Genomic DNA, 17,889 nt, shown 5'->3' with positions numbered 1-17,889 from the left:
AGGAAAGCGTCTGTTAGAGGACGGCTAAAGGAAAGCGTCTGTTAGAGGACGCGGTTAGGTTTAGGTGTGGGGTGGGGGTAGGGTACACGCGATCCTAGGGCGTCATCTAACTGACGCTAAAGGGCGCCTAAAGCGTCAGATATTGAAGCATGTCCAAATGCTTCCCAAGGCGTCAGTTAAGTGACGCCTTGGGGGTGAGAATGGGCTGTAATATGTTAATGTCAATATTTACTAATACGTTATTATTTGTTACTATTATTTGATAAATCTCAGCTAATATGAACTAAAAATGAACCGTTTTATTAACTAACATTAATACATATTGATAATTTGTTGTTGTAAGTTAATGCATTGACCAATGTTAACTAATGGAAGCTTATTGTAAAGTGTTACTCAAATTCCCCTAAAGGTCATTGTATAATTTGCTCAGTGATAATCCATCTAACGTTTATGTAAACTGAATTTTACAGAACACTGATTAAGTCATATTTCATTTACATTGAAGCAATAATGCTTGCCTGGAGGCAGGATGTTCTTGATCATAGCTTTCAAAACCTCATGGCTTTAGTGAAATATGATCGACGGACATCACTTAACATTATTGCTTCTACTGTAATACACTAGCAGCGGTCATCTTCTTTCAATAGGCTGGAGCCTCTCTTGCCAGGTTTCAGAGCCAAATTTGTCCGTGCAGTTAAACGCATCATAAACCAATTCTCACTGCAACTGTGTGGATCTCTGAATGTGTAGAGATGGGCTCCTGTGGCCGCTGCCGCCGCTCACCGTTCATCTTGTCAGGCTGATCTAAAGCAGACCGCTGATGGGAGACATGTTCCAACCAGCACTGTGCCAAACATAATGAGCCTGCCAAGATCTTTCCCTTCATTCACCTGGTCTTCTAGCTCAAAATGTAAAAGGTACAGAATTATCAAAACAAAGTTAATCTGTCCAAAATATAAAACAAATCTTTGACACGGGTTCTTTTTACAGTCTCAGAGCTAAGAAAAGTACTTTTTGTTGTTGTTGTTCATATGAACTAATATATACTCTCCTCATCTGTCCTCTAAAATGATTATTATCATTATCAAGTTAAAGCGGACAACTGAGGTTCAATTAGCGATACGTGGGCCAGGAGGAAAGATAGGAGATATTAACGTGGGAAAAAATGAAATCTTGTAATGGTTGGCTTATTCTCCATGCACTGATTGAGTTTACACTAAGAGGAAAGATTGTTTCCACCTTCAGCGAGGGATGAGGCACAGTGAGTGGATCCGGACAGACCTTAGCACGCCGTCACGATCCCTCCGCCCTCTGCAGAGGCCACACAGAACAAATAAGCTGTTATTCCACTGTTGTTTGAAAGGCTTGAGGAGGGATTGGTCCTGTAATGAAAAGAAAATAGAGATGATGTTCCCATGACGGACATGATATAGCGAACGGTGCCGGGCCGCACTGCAGTGTTCAGTTCACACCTCTAATTCTCAGAGCCCCTAACAACACTCGTCCAAACTCCCTCACCCCATCAGCTGAAAACCTCATTGCCTGACTCACTTTCCCAACAACATGATCCGGCCCAGAGGCCCATGCCATCACTTCCTGTGACTGATTTGTTTGGGAACTTTAATCCATGCCCCTGCCCAGCAATGCTTTGTTTGTCTTGTAGAACAACCATCAAGCATGAGCTGGAAACCCAGAGGCCTCTCAAACTCTCATGCAAGATAGCTGGCGATCAAACTTAATGCTCATGTAGCTAGTCTGTCTTCAAAGGATTTTTTTTTTCTGATGACCTCTTTTAGATATTTAAAAACAAACAAAAAAAATCTGCTCTCATCTTTGAAGGCCATTTTCTTCAACATTGATAATAATAATTTTTAAATAATTTTGATAATAATAATAATAATTTCACTTATGGGTTAGTTCACCCAAACAGAATACTCTGTCAGTACTTACTCACCCTCATGTTTTTCCAACCCCATAACAAGGCTCGTTGGTTTCTCACGATTCGGACATCCAGGAAACGAACACTTCTGAACCATTAACACCATCGAGACCCATCTGCGTCATCTTCTCAGTTTTCGCGCATGCGTCGCGGCGCTCTCGTGAACCCCTCAGAGACCCACACACAGAAGAAAATGAATAGTTGAATAAAGTTGTTATTTTTGTTTGTTTTTGTTTTTTTGCGCACAAAAAGTATTCACTTGATAAATGTAGTTCTAGTCGCTTGATAAAAGGTTGAGCCACTGTGGTCACTTGGACTGTTTTAACAATGTTTTTACTAATTTTGGGCTGGCAGATGAAATTAACTATGAAGGAGTGAGCCAGCTCTCAGATTTCATCAAAAACATCTTAATTTGTGTTCCGAAGATGAATGAAAGTCTTACGGGGTTGGAACAACATGAGAATTTGTTTTTACAATTTATTTTTACACAAATACTTCTCATATGTTACAAACTTTCTAAACTAAAATGATGAATTATATGTTAAAAATAAATAAATAATCTTAACAGTGAAATAATCCCAGATGACAACCGCTGAAAACAGACAACGCTGGCTCATCCGGGTCACAGAGTCCGCAGCGTTTATTTATTTATAGACCCTTTTACAGTTGGTAAACATGGTGACGTTTTTTTTGGGCGGAGCTTAGGTGGAGGCAGAAAGATCCCTCTGGCCGCTTCACTAACGCTAGTTTTATTAGCTTGTTTTTTAACAATGACTGGAGAAAATCAGATTTTATCTTAATGTGGAAGGTCACTCACTCTCCAGGACCACGATTGTTATTTCCAAAAGTTATTTTTAACAGACAGAACCAGATTGGCCGACCCGTAGCCGCCTACACGCTCACTCAATGCATGGACGATCTGACAGGATTAATGTTACGTTACCTCGGTTGAGTGGCCTGACTTCTACACCTACTTTATAGAGAAACCGATCGTAAAGAGAAACTGAGGGCATACAAATCTTTAGATGCCTATAACTATGTGCTGAATGGTCCTGTACAAGACGTGTGTGTATGATCCGCAGTTCTGCCGAGCCAGGGCAGAGAAGACGACAATGTAAAGAGTGTCATTACTGTGCGATTTTAATCATGTGAATATTTTCTAGAAATAAAAAATCCAGATACAGCATATTCATTTTTCTTTGATACTTGCACCAAACAACACAATAAGATGACATTTAAAAATAATAAAAGTAATTTAAGCTCCTTATTATGTAGCCGAATCTGTGCTGGTTTGCATTGGCCGCCTCCAGTTTTCACTTTGTTTTGCCTCCAGCTAGCGCCGTGGCGTAACTGTGACGTCGGCGCAAAAGGGGTCTGTACAGTTTTTTAATTATGCCATCAGTATGTGGCCTCGCTCTCTCGTTGCACACAAACGCAGCTGCTGTCGTTTTTTGACTTTTGTTTTGTACATTGTTGGATTATAATATACAAACAGGTATGATTTTATACCAGTTTAATCTGAATATCTCTTATTTCCATAATTATTTATCTGGTGATGCTATGTATAAGTGATATGAACGGCTGTATACTGTATCTCTTAAATGTCCGTCTAGTTTGAACTTGCCGCGGTCCAACTGCTCTCTCCGCGGAAGCATTGCGTTTAATTAAGACCTAATAAAATATTTCAACTCAGATCAATACTTCGTGTCTAATTATTTACTTATGTGGCAAGTAGCCGTATAATTTTTGGGATACTGTACATGTATACTGGATGTGCATTATCCATTATATGACATACCGCTGGCGCGATTGACCAATCAGAATCAAGTACAGTGCCTAGTAATAATCATTCACGTTTCGTTTATTCATGTTTATCCAACCCGATCTCATGGCAATTCGTACAAATTTTACGAGGTTGCTAATTCGTAACAATTCGTACGACCTCACTCGTAGGAATTAGTTAGGTTTTTGCTAAATCTTACATATTTTACGAGTTACCCCTGACCCCGCCCCCTAAACCTACCCATCACGAGGGTCTAGACAAATCTACGAATTCGTACAAGTGAGGTTGTATGAATTGCATTTAAAGACCAAATAAAATATGAATTCGTACAAGTGAGGCCATACGAATTAGCCACTTTTTAATCACTCGCACGAATTCGTACGAATTGGTCGTGAGATAGCGTTGGTTGATCATTTAGATATATATCAAGATATATAAACAGTTCTGAAATTTCCACCAATTCAAGCTCTACCAATTTTCTTTTTATTAAGATCCTGAAAATGTACTTTACAAATTTAACCCAAAGAGTGGGTTTGTCTATATTTGACCCAAATTTGTGTTGAAACAACTCATAATTTTTAGACTGTATAATAAACACAAAACATAAGAGGTCGGGTGGAAATGACACTGCGGTGGAAATTTCATGACTGAAAAAAAAAAAATTGACACTGTTGAACATTGTAGTCGGTAAATGTTCGAAAAATGAGTGAGTGTTAAGAAGATGTATTTTATGTGGGCCGATTTCCTTTGGGCCGAAATGCCCAAAGGAAAATACTGTGGGTATGTGGAGTTTATGTGGACACCCAAAAAACATTTTTTAAAGGGACACTTGTATGCCTCCTCTATCACGTTTGTTCACAACAGGCCCAAGGTTCCGCAAGGGTGCGTATTTGTGTATTTATGTGTCAGAGGTCACTTAACTTCAGTATGCCCTTAAGCTGATCCACATGTCAGAGGACTAGCTGCATTGAGAATCAAAACCAGAGTATGAGAGGAAGTACTCTGTTTATGCTTTTCATAGACCTTCTTTTTCACTTTCAAAGGGAAAAAAAAGCTCTGCTGGCAAGCGGGTCATCTTGTGCATTCTCTACGGTGCACAGATTGCCGCTGGCCTGGCTGAACAGTGCCATATTTAAAACTCTCCTCCGGTTGCCACTCTTTGGGGTCTGAACTCGGGGGCCCTCAAAAGATTTATCTTTTATCTTGGTGTTTGAGCTGAAAACTGATCATCCTTGATCCTCATCAGCATGTTGTAATTGGATTTAGTTCTCATTTGTGTACACTGATGATTATGTCAATGAAATCCATATGCATATAACCAATATTTTCATAACAATTAGATATAGAATAATGCCTCCCACAACCTCAAGAAATATAACTGAGACAAAACAAGAAAGGCATGATGCCATTAAGTATAGCCTACATATGGTGAGGATGTTTTGCAGAATTTTGATTAATGTGAAGAGCCTGTGAGAGTATGTAATGGTTGCTGTCATTTCTTTCTCTCAGAGATAATACACATTTTATCTCCTTTTTCCATCATGATCTGGGAGACTGCACTTATGTTTATTTGTGGATTGTTAGCTTTGTGTTGCCTTGACAACAGTATGATGCATCCTTGTGTCTGCTTGGAGACGTCATGTTGTTTCTCGTTTTTTCTTTTGGAATAGTAAAACATGTCTCACACACTTATTTGTAATTTTTTAACATTTTGAATATTTATCATGATGATAAATCATTTTGAAATACTTGTTATATATTGTACAGCTGAAGTACGTCACAATAATAAGGATAACCAAGTTATATAGTAAACACTGTTGTTTCGTATTATTCAGATTTAAATTTCACCAAATTAACATCATCCAGCTGGATATAAAAATGAGGATTTGTCGAAAATGTGAGTGTCTCACAGTTGTGAAAAACATCATTTAGACGATTTGAAAAGCATAAACAAATCTTTGTATCTTTATGAGTTTATAACTCTTAAAATGTCAGATTTTATTGCAAAATAAAATGTTTAGCAATTGAAATTATTTGTATGTATATACTGTAATTACTGTATAAATCTGAAATATGAGATACTGGCAGAGAAAAAGCTTTCAGTTTAATCTGAGAAATATAGAGGGCTTTCTTAAAAATGTATATCAGCACAAGACAAAACAAATTGAGGAAACCGAAGCTGTGGATTTTTGCTGGCTTTTGAATTGCTCCAAAATTGACTTGCTATTTTCCTTTACCTGTTGGGAACAGCAGGCCACATAATGAATGCACAGTCACAAGCACAGAAGAGTAACAAGACTCTAACCAAAAGCCATAATGACATAATTGAGGAAAAGACCTCTGATGTTAAGCCATACGGTTTTCAAGCATGCATACAAACATGATCTCACAGTGCATGCTCCAAACAGTCCTTACGAGACATCAATGTACAATCCTTTCTCTGGAGAGTAATCAGAACTATATTGTTCTTGCTCTAAAGTAAACCTTGATGCGTGCTGCACTGAGCAGTGTCATGTTCATTTCAACTGTATCAATCTGAAGTCATTTTGACAAGGCATCTCTCAAGATCACCCATATCGTGTTATATTTAGTGACCCTTGTGGCCTGTGGGGGTGTTCTGCATGTCTGGATCGCTCTGCTCTCTTACCTTGCTGTAACGCAGATCTCTGTTTGAATCATCATACTCAATCGGCCAGTTGACCTTAGATCGTCTACAGAGCCCTGGCATGTCAAGCCACATCCCCATTAGTAAGCCACAGTCTGCGGCCCTGCTTTGCCTGGGCCGGGTGGAGAAAGAGAGGGTTCTTCTCGTCATTTCAACCTTAAACCTGCTGGGAGGATGAAGGATTTATGTATTGCCAGGAGTTCAGCAACAGGCCCGGTTGATTAAATTGAACTTGCCTCATTACTGAACTTTCTCCGCAAGTGACAGACTCCAGAGGCTCTTTAGTGACAGACACCACTGTGGGTATGACTTTTTCCTGAAGTCTGAAGAAAACATTAACATTTGCCAATGTGGACCCTCTCTCGCCAAACACAGAAACATTTGACATCTACATTTGGTGGCCTGATGTTCTTCAACAGATAGTCAAATAGATATTTACTTAAGTGTAAACTAAATATTTCGGACCTGCAATTAAATGAACGCATTATAGTTTAAATTTACATTAAATTGTCAGCTGAACTTTAGAGTGCTGGAAGCAGGACTTAATTGCATCTTTATATGTAAATGTAATTTAATCTAATCACCACTTTTGTCTCTGAAATGTCAAAAACTAAATTACACTTTGTAATTTCTGTTGAAACGTCTATTTGCAATAGGCCTACACATTTCTAATGATGAATCTGTGATTTTTTACATTTAAATAACTACTTTAAATATAATCTATAGCATAACTTGACAATTCAAGTTGTAATCAACTTTACATGTGGTTTATTATGTGTCAACACATCAAAATAAGTGTACTTTAGAGTCTGACATAAGTGATCATTTAAAAGTATATTTCAAGAAACAGTCATTAATGTGTCTCTTTAAGTGGCTATTGATTTTAATAAATATGTTATTTGCAATTACAGTTTCCTAAAAATACATTTAATACAGTTTCCTAAAAGTACACACATTTATTTTTCCTATGGGAACACAGTGTTTTTTTAATCAGATATCAAGGATACCAATGAATGGCAATAGAATCAATGGAAAAAGTAATTTGCCTCATACAGTGTTGTAGTTACAGCACTTAACACCAGGGGCTAACTAGCCCATACTAACCAACACAATCTTCCTCCACTGTCATTGCAAAGTGGAAGAATTTCTTTAGAGTCTAAACAATGTATTGAATCCATTCCTTCCAATTTCATCCCTTTCCTATTTTCTCCTAGATCTCGTTACAAAGATAGATCGGAATTTTGGCTGAAAGCTCATTCTGACGTAATTGTGATTGGCTGATACCATGACATTCAGCAGGAAGGAGGAGACATCCAAACATGTTTCCAGTTTGTGTTGTTTGGATGAAATGTCCATTTCTGTTATCTCTTCATCAGTTCCTATTTTGCTTTTCCAATATGGATAGATTTCACCCTAGGTAACATTGGGAGCTTAAAACACTCCATAAAGCCTAAAGACAAACATGGACCCGTAGTGCAAGCGATTCTGCTCCAAGTTTGGGTTTAGATTTCCATCTAAACTGATTTTCATCTGAATTCAGAGTAAACATGGCGGACGCCATCTGTTTCTATGTAGAGTGGAAAGAGTTTGATGAAATTCTTGAATGCTTTTAAAAAAGTCTTTTGTTAACAACTTTTATTTTGACTTATCCTGTCCTCTCAAGCATAGATCCTTTTTTCTAGGCTTAGGCTTTTTTTTCTAAACTCTCTGTGCACGTGGCCCTTAACTTTTCAATTAAAAATTACTCTACACTATACACAGTATATTCCATATCTTTTGATAGCTCTCACAATTAGACTGCTTGAGGACAATAAGGTGAAGACTAGGGGGTTATATATATACTGTATACACTCACCTAAAGGATTATTAGGAACACCATACTAATACTGTGTTTGACCTCCTTTCGCCTTCAGAACTGCCTTTATTCTACGTGGCATTGATTCAACAAGGTGCTGAAAGCATTCTTTAGAAATGTTGGCCCATATTGATAGGATAGCATCTTGCAGTTGATGGAGATTTGTGGGAGGCACATCCAGGACACCGTTCTCCCGTTCCACCACATCCCAAAGATGCTCTATTGGGTTGAGATCTGGTGACTGTGGGGGTCATTTTAGTGCAGTGAACTCATTGTCATGTTCAAGAAACCAATTTGAAATGATTTGAGCTTTGTGACATGGTGCATTATCCTGCTGGAAGTAGCCATCAGAGGACGGGTACATGGTGGCCATAAAGGGATGGACATGGTCAGAAACAATGCTCAGGTAGGCTGTGGCATTTAAACGATGCCCAATTGGCACTAACAGGCCTAAAGTATGCCAAGAAGACATCCCCCACACCATTACACCATGCACCCCACCAGCCTGCACAGTGGTAACGAGGCATGATGGATCCTTGTTCTTATTATGTTTACGCCAAATTCTGACTCTACCATCTGAATGTCTCAACAGAAATCGAGACTCATCAGACCAGACAACATTTTTCCAGTCTTCAACTGTCCAATTTTGGTGAACTCTTGCAAATTGTCGCCTCTTTTTCCTATTTGTAGTGGCGATGAGTGGTACTCGGTGGGGTCTTCTGCTGCTGTAGCCCATCCAGCTCAAGGTTGTGAGTGTTGAGGCTTCACAAATGCTCTGCTGCAAACCTCGGTTGTAACGAGTGGTTATTTCAGTCAAAGTTGCTCTTCTATCAGCTTGAATCAGTCGGCCCGTTCTCCTCTGACCTCTAGCATCAACAAGGCATTTTCGCCCACGGGACTGCCGAATACTGGATGTTTTTCCCTTTTCACACCATTCTTTGTAAACCCTAGAAATGGTTGTGCGTGAAAATCGCAGTAACTGAGCAGATTGTGAATCACTCAGACCGGCCCGTCTGGCACCAACAACCATGCCATGCTCAAAATTGCTTAAATCACCTTTCTTTCCCATTCTGACATTCAGTTTGGATTTCAGGAGATTGTCTTGACCAGGACCACGCCCATAAATGCATTGAAGCAACTGACATGTGATTGGTTGATTAGATAATTGCATTAATGAGAAATTGAACTGGTGTTCCTAATAATACTTTTGGTAAGTGTGTGTGTGTGTGTATATATATATATATATATATGTGATTGATTGATTTATTGATTGATTGATCTAATTATTTTCCCACAAAAGTATCATTAAATTCCAAGCTTTATTCATCGACATTTTTCATGGTCTTGTGCCTCAGCATAGATTAAATGGCAAGTTCATGACACAGAAGCTAGCAGTTGATAGTAGAGTAACCCAACCTTGAAGGACATTGTGATCCTGAGTGACAGCTGGCTATGAAAGTTATGTCACATGACTCTAGACATCTGGGAAGCTCCTTTCTCAAGAAAGATTGTCCCAGGAGTTCCCAGAATGCCCTATGTGCTTTGGCCTGTTTTAGCAGACTGACGGGTGTGCTCAGGTTTCGTACTGGGAGATAAGATCAGGTTTGTGTGAATTCTGTGCAGCAACAAGCGCTGTTCAGTGCTAACCCCCCAGAGTAGATGCAATATCGCACCACATCTGAGGGCCAAGTGCATTACAGTCTAAACTACAGCCAGTCACGCAACTCAAAAATAGGACCCAAGGTCAAAGGTTGCACTTCCTTTGAGTCTAAATATTTTCAATGAATCAGTCAAAGGAATAAACAAACCTGTGTGAGACCCTTCTTGATTCTGTCTGAACTGCAGGTAAAGACATTTTGCAAACATAATAGTGCTGAAACTCAGCATTAGCATTTTCTTTTGAAGTAGAATGGTACATGAATATGGTAGTGTTTTTAATATTTATTTTAAAAATAAATTTTTAAAGTTGCTGAAATGTAGCAAGCTATTTTTGCTATGTAGCTTACAGTGTTGTCCAGTTTCAAGTTTAGTTCTGTAGATTAACTAGTAACTCAGCTATGTTTTTGAGTATAGTTTGTGTAACACTAGTTTTTTGACCACAAAAAAAGCTGTTTGTTTGAAAATGTATCATGTCTGAACTGAATTATGGCTGGATGGCCCATTTTAAATTGGCTAACTGCTGAATATGTGAACAATATGCAAAGTCATGTATTTTATTGTGCCCTATTTGATGGGCAGCTGCTAAATGGTCCTGCTCGCAGTGATGAATCAAAAGTACCTTCTCTCTCTCATTCTAGATCACAGGGAGATGGATGCGCTGCTGCTGTAACGTCACGGCCTCACAGAAGTAGTCTGCTTTCTGTCAGTCTCAGTCCTGAGAGACCGCTTCAAAGGAAGAAGATCAGCTGCTGTAACTGAAAGACAGAACGAGTGAGTGCGGCTTTTGCAGCTCTTTCCCTCGGAGGGGAGGTGTGGTAGAGAGGAGAGGGAGGTCACGAGTGAGGTGCACTGCACACACACACACACACACACACGTGCGTAAGCATTAGTAACTCACATCTCCAGCATGTATCAGCCACAACTGTACAGTAGCTCACCAAACCAGCATTTATAATGTGTGTGACAGATACGACTGTTGGACTCCTGCTAAGTGTCAGGCACTGAGTAATGTTTTATTACTCTTTTTTTACTGCACTTTTCAACAAATTAATGCAGCCTTGTTGAGCATAAGAGATTTCTTTCCAAAAAATGGTTTCAACATTTTGACCAGAAGTGTATACACACACACAGACACACACCGTTTGTTTGGGGTCACCAGAAAATGATCATTATTTCAGCCCATTCTCATCCTAAGGTGTCATCTAACTGACAATCTAGCGTCAATATGAGACGCGCCTCCTAGTGGTCTAACCCTAGCGTCAGTTAGATGACCACATAGGATCTATATAGGATGAGAATGCGTTGATTATTTACACACCCTCATTTCATTCTAAACCCATAAGACTTTTGTTCATCTTCAAAACACAAATGAAAATATTTTAGAGAGATTTCTGACCCGAAGGCCATGCAACTACCACTTTGACCCTTAAAAACGTTCATAAAGAGACCGTTAAATTTACAGTTTAGCCCAAATTTTCTGAAGAGACTGGAATGTGTAATATGATTAACAGATTGAATTTAGGCTTTTATTCAAATATAAACATGATCAGCGTACATGAACAGCCTAAATGTGCTGTGAAACACACGAGAATGAACCCCCTTTGGTTCTTGCACATTAAGCAAGTATGCTTGAGCTTCGAGTTGATGAATGTTTATATATTTCCTCAACCTTTTGAATGGGGGTGTATTATATAAATATGATAATATAAGTTGCACTTGTAAAATTTAATATTAAGTAATATACAACAAAACGTCGTATATGATATTGTTATAATAACAACAATAATAATAAAACAATTTGCAGATTCAAAAATTTCTCTGAAAATTCTTTTTGTGCTCTGCTATCTGGTTCATGTTACAGTGCATGAGCTGTACATAATGTTTTATGAGACTGATCCTTAATGTACAGGTGGGCCCATGTGACCCTAGAGAGAAAACAAGGCTTTCGCAATGTGCTCTACAATGAAGTGTTCCCTTCTTTAATGTCAGTCGCTCCCCTTTTACTGCCAGTGGAAAGTATGCACTCAAGGGCCGTGGATGAAGAGTGCGGGGCATGTGGAGGACTAAGTCAACTCATCTGGCAAACCATGAGTGTCTTAACAGCCTTATCGAGATGAGCACTTTTAAAGCACTGTAGAACTTTTATTTAGGCCTGGAGTCCATGCTCAATGCACATCAAAAGTCCCGAATGGCCCTCGAAGTCTTCAACAACATTTTCCACAGTAAGAAAGCAACCTAGCCATCTCTAATAAAATAGGTGCTTCTAATAAGAGTGAAAAGAGTTTATGTTCCATCCTCTCCCAGGCTGTAATCTCGCCATGTGTGCACGACAAGGAAAGAAAGTGTCATTGAAATTTGCATGACACATGTTGTGAATCATGGCTGTAAGCAAAGACCTTTCATTAAATACCAAATGGGAAATGGCCCTGATTTAAATCAAAGTCCCTTTAAGACTAAATTATATAAAGTCTTTGATTGAAATTGTTCAGTCAGCTGGCATGTAAGTCTACACTGGTGACAAACAGGGCCACCAAGGGAAGAGAGCTGACCAGATTGTTGAGGTGTTGGAAGACCCCTGAGTAGTGCCGAAGAGCAGATCTGCATTCATTGCAGCTGGCGAGCAGACGTCTAGTCAAAACTCGTGCTAGCGCCTCTTTTCTCCCCCCAACCCCCCCCCCCCCCCTCTCTCTCTCTTTTGCCGTTCTGTCTCTCTTTCTGGTCCCTCCTGGGGAAAAGAATATTTCTCTCTTTGATTTCAGTCTTGGCACCAAATACAGCTCCTTTCTCCCATATGGGTAAACATCGACACACAGAAAGAGAAAGGAGGAGTAAATAAAGAACCAAAAAGAGCAGCAACTGCAACAGAAAAGGTAGCTGACAATTAGCTACATCCTGATGAATGTCCATGTTAATTATGAGAGGTCATAACCCCCACAGCTGGGTGCAGTGCATCTGAACACACACAGACTCATAAACCTCTAATGCACCGTTTATGCAGATTTTGGACCGGATATTGTTATGACTGGCCAGTGTTTTGTAAAAGGTAATGAAAAATAATCTACACAACCTCAAAATGTTTGGGGTAAGTACATTTTTTTTTATATTTTATTATCTTATTCTCACCAATGCTGCATTTATTTGTTAAGAAATAAGGTAAAAACAGCAATAATGTGAAATTAAAATTTAAATAAATTTATTTTAAAATGTAATTTATTCCAGTGATGGAGAAGCTGAATTTTCAGCATCATCACTCCAGTCTATAATGTCACATGATCCTTCAGAAATCATTCTAAAATGCTGATTTGGTGCTCAAGAAGCTTTCTTTATTATTATCACAGATTAAATTGTTTTCTCTGATTAATATTTTGTTGAAACCATGATACTTTTTTTCAGGATTTTTTTATGAAGAGAAAGCATTTTATTTTCTCAGCATTTATTCAAAATATAAATCTTTTGTAACATAAATGTATTTACTGTCACTTCTGATCAATTTAATACATCCTTGCTGAATACAGGAATTAGCTTACCTTTTGCTATCAATAAAAGGACAAAAAAATTATTATGTAACAGAGACCTATACAATACTAAACAATAGACCTACAAACACCCCCAGATTTTTTGTTTTTTAAGCTTTAAGGCCATTTATAAACTAGTGTCCTCCAAAATGCTGACAACATTTATTTAGCTATTATATAAGAATAAAGAACTAACTACAGATTAAGAAACAGATAGAGAAAAACTAAATAAAAACTTTAAAAAAAAAAAAAACATTTGATGTGTAGTTAGATGTATAGTTGAAACCAGTCGAGCCGTGTTGCCAGTGATGCGTAGAGATAAGGAGACAGGCCCAGATGGATGGCAGGTCAATGGGGGTGAAGTGGACAGACTAAGCAGAAAGATGGAAAAGGAGAGTGAGACGTGGTGGGACGCTGAGAGAGAGAACGGATGAAGAGTGTGCAGAAATCAGAGGGGCATCTGGAGAATTCAAGTGCTGGTCTGCAGTGCAGCGGGAGTGAGGCTTCAGCTGAAGTGTTTGTGGGGCCCCTGTGGTTTTTCAACCAATAAATCCACTGCATGTCTTTAATACGGGCAGAATGTGCAGGCAGAGGAGTGCTGAAGGATGTATGGCCATTACTCAGCGGCCCACATCTGAGAGAAGAGCTTGGCCTGGGACGGCGCAGTCAACTCCCTCCTCTTTCTCAGTCTGCAAGCAGACGGTCAGCTCTGCCGAGGTGTGAAAAGGAATGGATCTCCTGAAGCTCAGGCCACTGACATATAACCTAAATGACAGCCAGTGCTCACAGAGTGTTTTCTGAGTGGGGCTAAGAATGAGGGAGAGAGCATGTCTGTATTAAACTGTGAGAAGCTGGATCTCTCGAATTTGTCTATTCAGACGGCTAGTTGTTGATTAAGATTTTCTTGTGTTCATTTAGGATTTTGCAACAGTAGTTCTGGTGCTGAAGTGACAGGCTGTCATGGACTCTATGGACTATATGCATGAATGCTTCCATATTAGTCTCTGTGACCACTGATTTCCAGTGCAGTGTGAAAATTGTGAGGAAATTAAATCTTGAGGAAATGTTAAACAGGAGATGGCAATCCACCTTGATGTTTAAGGTATTTAAAGCTAACGGATCTCAATAAAATAAGTTGGAGAATTATTGGAGAATAAAATAAGTCAGACCATTCCTTTTATTTGCTTTCGAGGGTCGGGCATACAAAGTCCTCCCCTTCTCGCTTCTTCATGAAGGTCGCGCTTGGTGCTCAGTCCCCATTTAGGGAAGTGGGCATCCGTATTCTCAACTATCTCGATAACTGGCTTATTCTGGCTCACTAGCAATATCTGTTGTGCAAACAGGGATCTGGTGCCCAAGCAAATCAGCCGTTTGGGGCTTTGGGTCAACTGGGGAAAGTTCAAGCTCTCCTCTGTGCAGAGTATCTATTTCTGGGCATGGAGTTGGATTCGGTCAACATGACGGCACTTCTCTCAAACGAGTGTACTCAGTTGGTGCTGAACTGTCTGAACTCATTCAGGGACAGAACAGCGTTTCCAGTGAAATAGTTTCAGAGCCTCCTTGGACATATGGCATCCGCAGCCACGGTCACGGCTCTCGAATTGATTATGAGACTGCTTCAGCACTGGCTACATGGCCCAGCTCCGGCACACATCAGGTGGTCATCAGGTGGTTGATTTGTCGCATTTTCAGCCCATGGTTGACCTTGAATTTCTATGGGCAGGGCTTCCCTTAGAACAAGTGTCCAGGCATGTTGTTGTCACAACAGATGCCTCCAGATTGGCCTGGGGTGCTGGATGCAACTGGCATGCAGCTTCAGCGCATCTCAACTGCCTCGAGTTGCTAGTAATACTGCTGCACTGCGCTGGTTTTGACCGTTGCTTCTGAAGGACAACACTTTGACATGCATCAACCACTAGGATGGTTTACATACACGTCGCATGTCGCAACTCTCCCGCCATCTCCTCCTCTGGAGTCAGCAGCGGCTCAGGTTGCTCCATGCCATTTACATTCCGGACAATCTCAATTGTGCGGCCAACATGCTCCGACAATCTCCCGGGAGAATCCAAGGTCCAGCTGATCTTGAATCGATTTTGAGATGGGCAGTTAGACCTGACTCCTCCCATTGCCAGCTTTTTTACACCCTGACCGAGGTACTCTCACAATGGATGCACTGGCACAAGGCTGGCCCCTTGAAATGGCAGGACCTGGTCCAGGACCTGGTCATCAAGTTCCTAAGAGGCGCCAGGAGACTAAATCCTATGCATTTACATGGATTGCACGCAGAGCTTTTGGAGCTCAGAGTAGCTCTTTGTGTGCTTTAGAGGTCAGCAGAAGGGAAAGGCTGTCTCCAAACAAAGGTTGGCCCAATGGATAGTGGATGCCATCACCTTGGAATACCAAACTCAAGGCATGCCTTGCCCCTTCAGAGTGTAGCCTCCTCCTGGGTGTTTGCGAATGAGTCTGATGCCAGGTCTAATAATTGTGTGCATGCCTCTGTGGTCAGCCCCTGTTCTGTGCTAAGAGCCCATAATGTAGTGATTCCCCTCAGGTAATTCCATGTGTGTATTTTTCCATGCATGTTTTCCTCGTTGGTAAATCCATGTCTTTCCTTTGACAGTGACTGCTCTGTCATAGCATTGCATTTGTAGTCGTCCTATCCCTTTATAGGCAGGATCTACCACAGAGATTTCTTCTATATGTAGTACTGCCCCTAAAAGTCAGTCCATATGTGTATTCTCCACATGTTACCTTGCTACGGGCAGGATGTGGCCATCTCTTTCCATCTGGATTCAGCACACTTCCCAAGTGTCATCAAACCAGTCATGGCTAAATAGTGTAAAACAGAAAGAAACGGAAAAAGTTTGGCCCTTTCGTCCCACCAGGTACAGAGGTCTGTTTGACTTTCGGGGCGACTGACTGAAAGGGAAAGTCTTGGTTAGTCTTGTAACCCTTGTTCCCTGACGTCCTTTCTGCCACAACTCTGTAACACCAGCCGAATGCCAGGATACCAGCACAAACCTGAATGAGTGGGTTGCCAGCCAACTTTTATACCCTTATGTACATGGGAGTGGCTTGCCATTCAAATCTCACTCGGTAATCTTCATTGACCCGTTTTATTTACTAACCGAATGTGATTGGGTTCCCAAGTGAGACCCCATAACGTCAGTATTGACATAATGTCTCCGTTCCCTCCTTCAGGGAACGAGAGTTACAAGAGTAACCGAGACGTTCTCATCTCATGCAGCTGAAGTAGAAGTGGTTCAATCAAAATGCCACATCTGTAACTGCATGAGAGAATAAAATATGAGTCTGTATTTTTTCCACTGGAATACTCTTCGGTTTTTAATGCTTTATTTAACATCACAACCAACATAACAAGTGGAATACCCTGAATCGGATAAACATATGATTATCTTTTGATGTCTCTACTGGGAAATAACCTGATTTTTAAATAAAGTCTTGTATAGGGTGTTATCCACGTACCGGTTTGCATGTAAACATGCTCACTGAATCGTTTATTCAATGGATTCGTTCAAAACACTGATCATTCAGGAACAAAACACACTAATGCATGTTGCTCGGAAACATCACTGAACGACTTTACTGTCACCAAAGACTTTTTGAAAGTTACTTTTGACTGTCACTGTCACTGTTTTGACTTTTCTTTTGCAGTGCAAAAACACTCAAAGGAGCCTAACTAGCAATACTGTGCTTAAAATGTAAGTTACTCAATATTAATTTAGCGTTTATTTAACTGTTCTATTAAAACACTCTTGCAATGTAACGCTGGTCTAAAATCAGCACAACCATCATTACCTGAACCCAATCACAGGAAGTTATTACTGTTTTCCGGGTCATGACTCGTGACCGACAGGTCGTGTTCTGTTATCTGCTTCTCGTCATGTATTTGTCACTGTTAAGCACAAGTATCTTCCGTTTACCTGTCTACCAGCTGCTAAATGCAGAGGTCACAGGTTTGATGTCCATGGAGAACATGCTGATATAATGTATATCGTAAATGCAAAGTCATTTGTTTGTGGTAAAAGTGTATACCAAATGCATTTGTATTAATGACTGCCTGACTGTCCACAACATTATTCAAAGCCACCCTTATCTTGAATTACTTTTAATTTGTTTTAATTGTCCATAGACGAATAATTATGATTCAAATTTAAATAATTAAATAGTAAAATTCCAGAAGTTTATGGGTGAATTCATTTAAGAAATGTCTTAATTTTAAGGTGTTCCAGCTGGTTTTAAAGCTTGTACTTTGGGTGTTTGCAGAGAGCCCTTATTGGCACCTGCTCTAAACAAAAATGGTGCTATATAGCAGTAAAAGTGGTTCATTCACAACTAGCATAAATGAGTACATCTAAAATAAAAGATCAAGTATAGTATACAAATTATTTTAAGTTATATGAACTCTCTTGTAAGTGTACACTACTAGACATGCACTCGTTAGTACTACAT

The sequence above is a fragment of the Pimephales promelas genome, chromosome 1 (genome assembly GCF_988280905.1).
Source record: "Pimephales promelas chromosome 1, fPimPro1.hap1.1, whole genome shotgun sequence".
Taxonomy (NCBI): domain Eukaryota; kingdom Metazoa; phylum Chordata; class Actinopteri; order Cypriniformes; family Leuciscidae; genus Pimephales; species Pimephales promelas.
The sequence above is the reverse complement of the archived record's forward strand: the minus strand, read 5'-3'. Positions refer to the sequence as shown.